The following is a 13042-nucleotide window of genomic DNA, read 5'->3' on the forward strand; positions in this document are numbered from 1 at the left end:
CTATATACGTATATTGTTCGCGTAAGAATTTTTGTTTCAAATCCTTCATACACTGATATGTCATGAACACTTGTAATTCTGATTCGAACGCATCTTTGACAGAAATGGCAAGTTTATTACCGATGCACACTACAAGAGTAAAAAAAAAAAAAGAAAAATTTAATGAAACGCGCGGGAGATTCTAATAGACACATTGGATTCTCTCAGACAGTCCTGGCTGCTGCTGCTAATAATAATAATAATAATAATAATAATAATAATAATAATAATAATAATAATAATAATAATGCATTTCTTTGCTTTTTAATAATATGTACAAGACCACGAATGGTTGCCCGAAAAAGCAAACCTGGATTTTTTTTTTATCGCAGCCACATAATCATTAATAATTATTGTTCTTCCTATACATTTCCGGGTTAAATTTCGCCAACTACCAACATTGGCATTTTGTTGTTTATGTACAGTATTTAATTCTGGTGGGAGGCTGGAGGGGAAAAAGACCTTTGGGGAGGCCGAGACGTAGATGGAAGGATAATATTAAAATGGATTTGAGGGAGGTGGGTTATGATGCTAGGGACTGGATTAATCTTGCTCAGAATAGGGACCAATGGCGGGCTTATGTGAGGGCTGCAATCTGGGTTCTTTAAAAGCCGTAAGTATTTAATCCTGGCATATGGGTTTGCTTGTTTCACTTTTTTTGTCATAAGATAATGTAAAAAATTGAATCTTGAGAAAAACATCTACCGAATTCATAAATGAATGGCGAAAGGGAGGAAAAACAATTGAAAGATGTGTAAGTATCGCGTCCTTGCAAGGGCTCTTGGGACTGATTGTAATCTATATGTGAGCTCTTATCCTAAAGGCCATTTGTCTCACACCGTCCCAGTGAAAGGACTTGAATTAATTTTGTAGGAGAAAAGATCAACTAGTAGAATGTTGGATGGTCTGGTATTTAACAAAGCGAGATAATATTACCTACCACAGCATCCTCCCCAGCCTATTCCTCGAGCCAAAGGTGAGAAGCTGCACCACCAAACTAAATTCTCGAAACCTGTTCATGTTGGGAGATTGTGCTTACCATGGCTCTGTAGAGAGATGAAGATAAGTGAATGACAAAATTTTGAAATTCGAAACGTATACAAGTGGATGATGGCAGGTCCATGGCCCATTTCTTACAACAGAACAGCACATACCCAAATGCTTGTACCTCTGTGACAACACTGGAATGTCACGAACCTGGCTTTATTCTCTCTCCTCCCGCTCAGAAGCAGCTGTAAGCAAGGCCAGTTTTGAAACAGTCTCCTCAAAGAAGTGAGCAGTTAAGAAGAAAAGCCATTCTTGAGGTGTACTCTGCTTGTTTAACAATGTTATGTAGCTTTTACTGCAGTCCGTTAGTATGCATATTTTCTGCTAAATCTGCAGAGTTTGTGCTGACAACAAATACCTAACTTATAATCCTTATAAACTATTTCGCTGACAATGCTGACCTGTAGCTAATTTTTTTTGGGCAACAATGTAAAATCAACATTTGCAAAGGAAGCATTCATTTTTCCACCTACGAATATTATCACTATGAATATGATTTATTGACATACACGAGATAGAGTTCAATTTAAGCATTTGCTAAGAAATTAGTACTGCTAACCTGCTGCATGTGATTTGCACACTAATATGCAACACTATGTATAATGGAGGGGATTCTGACCAGCATTTTCTTGATTCTGTGGCATTATCTGGTCAACAGTAACTGAAGAATGTATACTGGAGACAGCACCTGGATCATGTTTTTGTATTGATGATGAGATTGGTACAGTTGCCAACTGGTACAAAATCTGCAGGAAAACTGGACACCTATTCCTGTAAGCTGCATACATCTTTTGACCTGCATACCAGTTTCACGGCCTAATCTCACGATTATACCACAGTCTAGTATATACAGTCACGAAGCTTGAGTTTTGAGGGTACTAGGAACAATATACTGTGCCGGTACTATTTCACATTATCTGTAATGGGGCAATAGTAGTGATCCTAGTGGTTAGCAAGTATTTATAGATGCATATTTCCTACATATTGAGCTTCGTGACTATATACTAGACTGTGATTATACTATGAACAAGATCTGAGGATTTTATATATATATATATATATATATATATATATATATATATATATATATATACACACACCTGTAAGCCACCTGTAATTGGAAGCCTGCTTCTGTTGGTGGTGGATTTAAAATAAAAATAAAATAAAATAAAAAATAAAATAAATAAATATTTATGTTTGAGGCATCACCATGAGCTGCATTCCAGGAAATATTAAATTAAATTCTTTTTATTTCACGTAATATCTTTATAAACAATTTTCGGGGACTCAGAATAATGCTGACCACATTGATTAAAGAAATGAAGGCCATTAACAAATGCAAGGGAGAAAATCTTGAAGACCGCTGCAGTTTGCAGTATCAACTGATATGGGTAGACACTACTGTTGAAATGAGGGTGAGTTCCCCCCAAATAAATTTTTTTTCTTCCAACTAAAGCACTGGGTACCCAAGATATGATTTGGATTCATCCATAGTTTTCCCCTTTCACTCAGCTTTACAAATTTCATTCCACCAGTATTCTCCACTATAACTTACCTTTCCCTATTTCAACACAATGTGGCATACAAACTTTGGCGATACTAATTGGAAATGAAAACCAGACGGTTAGGAGTGTGTCTGGCATATATTTGCTATCTTCAGGGCCTCAAATTCACCAATTTGAAAGAAATTTGATCCAAACTAATGTAACTTTTCATTCTGCAAAGCAATTTTACAATGTTATAGTCGAACCATCGGATCTGTGCCCCTGTAAAATATGCGAACTGAGCCCTAATTCCTTCTCAGCCTCGGTAATTCATTTCTCTCCCTGCATTCCTATCTCTCTCCCACTACTCACAATTTTGAGCCTTCTTGCAGGACAGTTTATTTGCACTTGCAGTCCAATGTTGTCAACTCAACATGAATACTGTAGCACGGAGTGGCGAAAGAAATATTATTAAGCAAGTACGTAATAGCATTTTGCAATGAAGAGAAACAAACAAGTCAATATCTGTTTCCTATAAATCAGGCAACGAAAAGAGCAGCTGCGATCACAGGTGAGGCTTATTTTATTTGAATTGATTACGTATTAAAATTACTTACTTAACTAATACTAATAATACAACATTTTATGTAATTTATATAGACAGGTCAGAACTCCTAATAAAGAAAATCAGGAGAGAGGGAGTCTGTGCAGGAGATGAAAAGCTAGAATCACCAGGGACGAACAGACCAAGGGAACTTATAATTCTTGTAGATGATATGAACTGATGTATTTTAAAAAGAAAAATACAAGAATTTTATACCGTGCAGAAAGAAGTTCCGACATTGAAGAAATTACTGAAGGTTGCGAGAGAAGCAATAATTTCCAAGGTTGGAGAGAAACGCTACGGAAAGTGATTCGAGACATGGGATTTAGGTTTAAAAAAGGTAGAAATACAAGATGTATTTTGATTGAAAGAAATGATATTGTAGCATGGAGGACCAGTTATTGATGACACCGTTTGACGGAAGTTTGGCAACATCCCTATTCGGCAAGAATCGTGGCCTGCTGTTTAATGTGGTGGGAGGAAAGCGGGTGGAATGGAGTGAGTACAGACGTTAACATTTTCAAGAACGACGACAGCGCTGAAGGGGCACAGATTCGATGTCCGACAATACATTTGTTCGGATCAAATTTCTGCAAATTTAAAGGACAAAACTAAAATTCTTTCAATCATTTATTATCATAATACCTTGCTCTCAGATTGACTGAGCATATTGGAAATTAAATCAATGGCTTTTCCAAAACATGCTATGAAATATTTCATATAAAACAATTTTTATCTCGAAAAGAAAGCAAAAACGAGCAAAATTGTATGACACTATTTGTTTGAAATATCTAAAAAAATAACGTCCTGAAATTAATGACATTACTTACGGCTCAACCTGTATATAACTCTTCTGAATAATCCACTACCGGTATTGCTTTCTCCCTTATTCAGAAGGAACTCTATATACACAAACTTAATCAGCCTATGACTTCCCATCTTAAATATTGGAATTTCATCTCCGACAAATCTCTTTAGGTTTGTAACAGACCTGTTATAGGGAAGATTTCCTTCTGATATTTCAACTCCATTATCTCCATCATCTCATTGTATCTGAGTAATTGTTGAATAAAGAACTGAAACTGTAAATATCACTATAGGCCTATTGAATTGAAGGACATTGATAAATTTATCCTCATTCTAAATATATTTACGTACCGGTAACACATTCTGGACAATTTCATTTACATACGTAACAAAATCATTTATAAAACTTCATATATAAACACCCTTCAGACAAAATCAAATCATATATTCTAATATAGCACCAATAACCTCACAAATGTGCACCAAAACACGCATAAAATATCTGTTTAAAATAATAATAATAATAATAATAATAATAATAATATATAAAACTAATAATTTTGATGATAATGATGATGACTATAATATTCATAATACTTGAGTTTATGATTTACTGTCATTAGAACATTAGGCCTAACATTTTCTCTTAAAATAATGTTCACAACAAACAAATTTTATACATTTCATTTAAACCTAAGTTTAATCAGAACAACAGAACTTGTATTGCAGAAATTGTATCTTACATCCATGTAAAGCTTAAGTCCGAGAATTAGTAACCACATAAAGTAGATAATTCATCAGTACAGTCACCCAATTATCGTTTCTACGAAAAGTGAAGTTACTATTAATAATTATGACAACTAGATTACAGTAAGTCTTGTTTTATAGTTATCGTAGAGGGACAAACAATGGTAGCATGTTTGCATAAAACTTACTACTAACATACCAAATCTTCGAATAATTAAACTAAACTTTTCTTTGTGCCATCTGTGTCAGTATTTTTATTTTTCTTAACTCTTCAATACCTACCAAATTCTGTTCTTTCAAAGCTTTTAGGGTATGTCCTCACTTCAAAATAATGCTTTTCTTTACAAGAATATGCTACTTAATTCTGAATGCTATAGAAAATAACTTAAAACGTGTTTTGTAAGAGAATTCGCAGTTGAGTGAATCAAATGGTTCAATAACAAGCAGGCTAATCATATATAAGCAATTTCAAGAAAGTCTTTTTAAGTTTTCCATATCTGAAGGATAATTAAAGGCAATTCTTTAGTTACCTACCACTTTAATATGACTTCTATTTGCTCATGAATATTTTGAAGGTCACCAAACATCGCAAGATGAAGATTACATTTGTAAAAAATTTTCTTCCCATAATGAAAATATAAGTTATGAGCATAGTAACAAAAGTCAACGTATCTAATTCCAAATGAGTGTGGCCTCACTCTTTCTTCAGTTCTGCTAGAATATGTCATTATATAAAACACAGACTTCGTCTAAAAAAGGACGCAAAACTATTTTGATGGTACCCTTACCAGCAAACTCATTATTATAAGATTATAGTAATATTCAATGAAATAAGTATGCATTCATGTATGAAACTGATATAGTTAAGGTCCCAAAATTATATGGAGACAATTCTTTGGTGCGCGGTAAAAAGGTGTAAGTCAGAAATTAGTGGTTTTAAATGTGATTACAAAAATGTACTTCTTCAGATGGTATAAGGGCATATCTCTATTGTCTTCCATAATGATGTAAAGCATCAGATTTCCAGTCCATGATAATTTATTATATTGGTCCTCATTTAAAACTTTGCTTTTGCTCTACTAAAGCTTGCAATTTATGACTTACGCCCTTTTTACTGCGCACCATAGAATTAATCATGAAGATATATAGATTTCGCACTGTTAAATAATTTAAAATAATTAAAGTTACAGTATTATGAAAGCTGATAATTGCTCAAGAGAGTAACATTTTTTACTTATGTATGCAATAGTTTTCGAAATGTTAGTGAAATCTTAACTTCAGAAACGAAAAGAAGAAAAGCAGAAAAAGAAACATTGTAACTGTTTAATAGTAATTTATGTAAATTAATTGAAGTTAAGTCTTGTCATGGCCATCTTCAGAAGTTAACAAAAGCCAACAGTGCTGTGTTGTAGATTTATGTGGCATCACAGTCTACTATATACAGTCACGAAGCTTGAGTTTTGAGGGTGCTAGAAACAATAGACTGTGACGGTACTTGCATTGCCTGTAATGAGGCGATATTAGTGATCCTAGTGGTGAGCAACTATCTAATGTTTGCATATTTACTACGTATTGAGCTTCGCGACTGTATATATTCTAGACTGTGGTGGTATATAAAAAGAATCATGATGGTTCATGGATATAAAAGTGTGAACTCAAACATACATCATTAAAATGAAATCAATATTATTTAAATGTTTCTCTTAATTTTTTTGTTATTAACAATTGCATTCTGTGTTTTCAGGAAATGGAGCTGATGTAATTCTTCCTTTCATGTTGTAACAATCCTAGTTTGAACATTAAACAATCACATAATCAAAACATTACATGATAGTAACCTGTATTACAAATCTTGTAGCACAATAACAGTTTAAACATATGCACAGGAATCAGATTCATCCAATTTATTTAAGGGTTAGAATGGAAAGTAGCACCAACACTCTAGAAACCGATCAGAGAACAGAGTAGTAAACAATTTGTTCTCTGTTACATAAATCTGTGAAATGTTTCTGTAGACCTAGATTTCGATTAAGACGACATCTTATGACATTTTGACATCTCTGCTGGACATAATAAGCAAACAGATCGAATGCTCCAAAATTTTCTCTTTTCATAGTGACATTAGTTCATCAGAATTTTTTTTTCATGGTAGCCTATGATCAAAAGAAATATGTAAAAGCTAACAACTTATATATTTATATCGCAATAGTAGCTGTTAGGAAAAATAATACAAGTCTAGTAATACAGAAAATATTATTTTATTTCATTGTCAAGTTATCACAACTAGAAAATATAATTATATGCTCCCCTTTTTCAGTTACGGCAGTCCACACCTGTGGAGTAACAGTTAGCACGTCTAGCCGCGAAACCAGGTGGCTTGGGTTCGATTCCCGGTTGGGGCAAGTTACCTGGTTGAGGTTTCTTTCCAGGGTTTTCCCTCAACCCAATATGAGCAAATGCTAGATAACTTTCGGTGTTGGATCCCGGATTCATTTCACTGGCATTATCACCTTCATCTCATTCAGACGCTAAATAACCTAAGATGTTGATAAAGCATCGTAAAATAACCTACTAAAATAAAAAAAAATAAAATTTTCAGTTACGGCCCAGCCTGTGAAGTTTTGCTGCATTGGGAATCTCCTAAAATCATCAGTTCGAAACCTCCTTTGTAAAGTCTGATTAATTACCTGTAGGCCTACTCTCTTCCCTGTATGTTTCACTGGAAAATTTCGTAAAGAAAAATGTTAAGGGACTAAAAATACATCCAAATGGACTAACAGCTATTTCATTTTCTTAATAGTTTCAGAGAAATTAATTACATAAAATTTTAAAATGTAACTTTCATTTGTTTCTGGATTTTGCCTTTCCTAAATGTATCATCAATGTTAATTATATTCCATGTTGAATCTTTCGTACACTACTTTTAACACTTGAATATAAATAATTGATTAAATGGCGATCTTACTCGTGTTAATTGTGTAAGCACCGAAACAGCTATAAGCTGCACATGCTTACACAATTAACACGAGTAAGATTGTCATTTAATCAATTATTGTTAATTATATGTTAATTCTGCTACAGCCCAATAAAACTCGATGTTAAATATATCCGAAATAAAAAAAACAACTGATGGTAGAAGAAACAAAATAATGTAAAATGTTAAATAAAGCGAATGAAAATGAAGTATATCTGCCAATACGAACTGTAAGGCACAACAAGAGCATTCAAAAAATAATTTAAAACCTGTTCTTGATATGTAATCCTTAATCTTTTCTAATCTGCTAAAACTGTAACCAAATATAAACATTTTGTGTTCGACTTTCTGTATGATACTGTATTTCTATCAGCACAGAGAGTGGGAAATACTTCACATGTATTCAACAATGGTATAAAGGTCCATTCACAATGAAAACGTATATGTTACCGCAATGTTAGCGCAAGACAAAGACGTGATACCATTCACAATGAAAACGTAAGCGTTAACGATAGAACTTAGCACGGCCTCCCAGAATTAACGTGGAAAGGTTATGTACAGACACTGCCTACTGGATTATCTGATGAAAAGTCGTCTATATATTACGAAACTATATAAATTGCAACAAATTACATAAGTGACCATTCATCTGTACAATTTATGTTCATGCAAGTTGCATTGCCTTTATAATACGTCTCTTGTCATAGAGACAACGCTGTTCTTGATACAAAGTAATTAATATTTCATCAAATCATTCCGTAGCAAAAGAAAATTATTTATTTGGAATGTTCTGAAGCAGGATTTGATGAAAAATGCGGTTTGTAGAAACAGCCAACAGATGGTGTTAGTAAAAAGAGCGCTCTGCGATCGTGTTTTGTTTCAAAATAACATAAACGCAAGCGCAAATGTTTGGAGTTTGCAAACTTTTTTTGTGTTTATGTTAGCATTTGCGCTTATGTATTTCATTGTGAATGCTTTCATTAAATAACAAGGGTCCAAGGTCTGGTGTTTATGTTGCGCTTGCGTTTAATTTTCATTGTGAATGGGCCTTAATACACAGTTCGAGTTAAATTATGACTTACAGGTTACATCAACCTTAATTTACTTTAGTGTAAGGTCTGACACATCTGGTTGTCATTGCAAGTAGAAAGACTGATCACGGACAGAAAACGTTAAGCATATATCAAAACTTTTTTTTTTATATAATTTGTATTCGTAGCTATATTTTTGTACGTGTCTTTTCCTTTATACAATACTTATTTATCTATGTACAAACTCTGGACAGAAATTTTACTATTGTGATGTAGAAGGTTTCCTTATAAGGCCAGACAGTACAGTATATGAAACTCTCTGGGAGAAGAAATTGTTTTATTCCACAGCAGAAGTATACATGCTGAGAATCTGAGATTTCATCATTTCTTTCCATCATTATTTTAGAATAAGGTTGGTAGGTAATATTCTACTGATTTTAATCCCCAAATGATTACATAAGCTGTCTTTTGTTTAGTTGCAACTTCAGGTAATATTATACTGACTGCCCATACAGCTGCCTCAACGAGGTCTACAATTCGATTGTAATTAAGACAGAATCTTCAATTTTATAGCTTCCATAATCGTCGGTTTCTTGGTAAAAGTGACCAAGACCAAAATGCAAAATTGTTGGGTAAAGGCATTTAAAGGGACATTAAATCCAGACGTTTGCGATGGGCAGGGCATGTAGCACGTATGGGCGAATCCAGGAATGCATATAGAGTGTTAGTTGGGAGACCGGAGGGAAAAAGACCTTTCGGGAGGCCGAGACATAGATGGGAGGATAATATTAAAATGGATTTGAGGGAGGTGGGATATGATGATAGAAACTGGATTAATCTTGCACAGGATAGGGACCGATGGCGGGCTTATGTGAGGGCGGCAATGAACCTTCGGGTTCCTTAAAAGCCATTTGTAAGTAAGTAAGTAAAGGCATTTAAAGGTTTAATGATCCATCCAAAAATCACTGTACTTCCTTTGATGTTAGTAATTAGTTATTTTGAAGGTAAATGTGCTATATTATTAGTTTTTAATATAAAATTATGGTCTGCATTTTCATAATATTTGGAAGCCTTCAATGTGACTTGGTCACTTTTACCAAGAAACCGACGATATACAAAACATAGTCTCTTGCTGTGAAAGGAATTGTACTTGCAAGGTGAAAGCATCATGTGAATACTTATAAACTAGATACATTCAAACAATTTGAAACCTTAACGTAAATTATAACCTCTAAAAACTAGTATCTGTTCTTTGGTACAACACAAAAATACCATGGAATGACTACCTGAATCATTATTTCTATACTAATGGTCTCGTTGGTGTTTAGCACACATGCTTCTGATGCACAGAAAGTCATTTGAAGGGAACACAAAATTTTAGTATAAACAAATCTTATGATAAGCAGGTTCTATTATATCAATGCTATCGAAAATAGCCTATATGTATACTCATTTTTACTGTATAAAACTGTGCAGATTATTCTTGTCCTTTATCACTGAAAATACAAAGGTTGAAGACCACTGAACAATACAATGTACTGCATTCAGAAATTAATGAATTGTTTCTATATTCATTTGTGCGTTTTATAAAATAGTAACTCATTCTAATTTTTCAACATAAAGATTTGCAAATCATTAGATTTTCCATGAATTCAAATTAAATTCAATGAAATATGAGACAATCTTTCGTCAGATCAACAACTTTTAATTTATTCGCAATTATATTTTGGTTGTCAATCCAAATTAATCATAGGCACTTCACAATCTTCAATAGTTATTATCCATAATATCGAGAGTCTTTAACTGTGGTGAATATTATACACAGTGCTTTTATTCTGGAGAAAAAGATGGTGAAATCTGTAAAATATATTACAGCAGTCAGGGAGATGATTTCTGTCCAGTACACGGAAATTTTGTCTTTTTTTCTAAGCAGAGTTCAAAGAAAAATTATTTAAAAACGTAATTATTGAAACATTTCTCGATTCCATAATGGGGGGGGGGGGAACCAACAAAAAAGTGCCAGTGTTCTGGCTCGTTCCACCAGAAGAAAAGGACTGTATATACATAACGTAACTAACGAGCCAAATTTATGGACATGTTTGTTGAACATACACATAAAAAGGAAAATAACATTGACAGAAACATTTTTGTTCATTATATCTTGCAATGATCAATCTGAAATTTAATTTAATATAAATCTACTGTTAAAACATCTTTGTTATTAGTAGTTTGTTATATTTTATAATAAAACTGTAAGCAATTTAAAAGACTGATAAAATGACTTATTTATTGCACAGATGTTCCTTAATTCCAGTGGCGACACAAACTTTTTTTTTTTTGGAGTAAAAATTCACAGATCTTATCTTCTCTTCAGCATGCAAACATTTCAAATTGATAATGGAAAGATATTTAAAACTGTATAATACTAAATTTCTGCAGTAAGAATGTTGAGTAGAGTGCTTATTGTTCACTAAATTATAAATGACCCGAAATAAACTTCTGGGTAGTCCACTGTGCATTAGAACTTCTGGTCTCCAACGTTTTGGAATTCCATACAAGTTCCATCTTCATGACAATATAGTGTCTGTTTTTCTTTTTTTTTAATTTAGACCGGCCAGAGGCCGTTTACCAAAGTTATCTCTTTTGTTTTCTGTTTTCCATTTGTTTTCCTTTGTTTTACTTATACTAATATAAACACAACACCCATGCCCGAGGCGGGACTCGAACCCACAACCCTTAGGACCAAGCGATAGGGACATGCCATGCCCCTACCGCTTGAGCCATCTGGGCTGGCATCTGTCTGTTGGGTTCGTTATACCCAGTTGCTTGGAATAGCCAGCATACAATGGAATATGCCTTTATCAGGATGCCAGAAGACAAATGAAGCAAATCTTCTGTGTCTGCTATTAGAAACCAACCAACAAAGGAATAGCCAAAAGTCTGGTTCTGAATAAAATCACCGAGGAAGCCTAAAATCCCTTATAAATACCCCAATTATAAAAACATGGAAATTAAAATAATTTTATAAAATATGAACAAGATGAATAATTAGCATTGGTTGAGAAGTTTTGTTCGAATTAAATTACGAGGCAACAATGCTAAATTATTAAATGAAATTTCATAACCAATAACAACTCGTTCACTTATTGTTAGTTTACTTTCGGTTAAACTGTATGTTACAAATATAAACACAAGAACATATGAACACAGCTTACACAAGAAAACTCGCAGATATTGTATTTGATATTGCTGCTAACCAATGCTGAAATGAATTACGTCAGTAACAATGTTTGCCAAGTTTACATTCGAAGAAAAAGGTGGTTAAATGCTATTTAAATTGAAGAAAACACGATAAAACGTGAACGAAAATAGCAAATATACATGAAAGAAATAATTATGGTACCAGTACGTGTTTTGGGTCATTTTAAAATTGTTAAAAAACATTTCAATGTATAATATTACACGGTATATACAAAGTCGCTCGTATTTGTAGTTCTCAGTTTTAAAGCATTCAGTTTACTTGAACACTTATGCCACTTAAATCATAAGATGATGAAAAACAACATGAAATGTCTTAAATAAGGAATGGTTTTTGTGCCGATAAATGCGTTTATGTTCTCTATTGCTCAACATCCTTCTGGCTCAATAATGCTAATGCACTCAGTCCCTTCTCCAAAATAAATGTAACAAATATAAATAATATAACGAACAAGATTTTGCAATATTACAAAGTGCAGTGCGACCCTACAAATTACTCAATATGATATGCATTATATACTAAATTCTATTAGCAGGAAAAACAAATACAAATTTAAAAACTTAAATTGCAACAAATAATAAAAAATGTACATAAAACAAATATGTTTTAAAATTATTCATATGCATGTAAATAAAGAATAGCTTATAAAGAAGATATTTCATGATTTCTTTTATAATGCCACCAATACTGCAGACAAATATCGAAAAATTCTAATCATACAATCCCCTTAATTAAAATTCAAGTATTAAAACATAATTTAACTCCAATATAAAGTGGATTGAATGCACTACTGAAAAAGAATTGACCTTCGTTTTAGCGAATCCAAGTACAGAAAGGGGCACAAATGGATGTGTATTTTTAAATCTTTCACTTAAGCCTGGTTCAGACGGTGCTAGTTTCTGTGATGGATTCCAAGGTGGCTGCGCTGATGGCTGTCCTGCGTGCTCACTGGCTGGCTCCTGTGTTGACTACGGTGATGGTAGTTGTTCACACGGAGCTGGCTCTTTTCACAGTTCAAATTGGAAAATCATCTGCTGCTTCATCTGTTGC

The sequence above is a fragment of the Periplaneta americana genome, chromosome 16, assembly GCF_040183065.1.
Source record: "Periplaneta americana isolate PAMFEO1 chromosome 16, P.americana_PAMFEO1_priV1, whole genome shotgun sequence".
Taxonomy (NCBI): Eukaryota; Metazoa; Arthropoda; class Insecta; order Blattodea; family Blattidae; genus Periplaneta; species Periplaneta americana.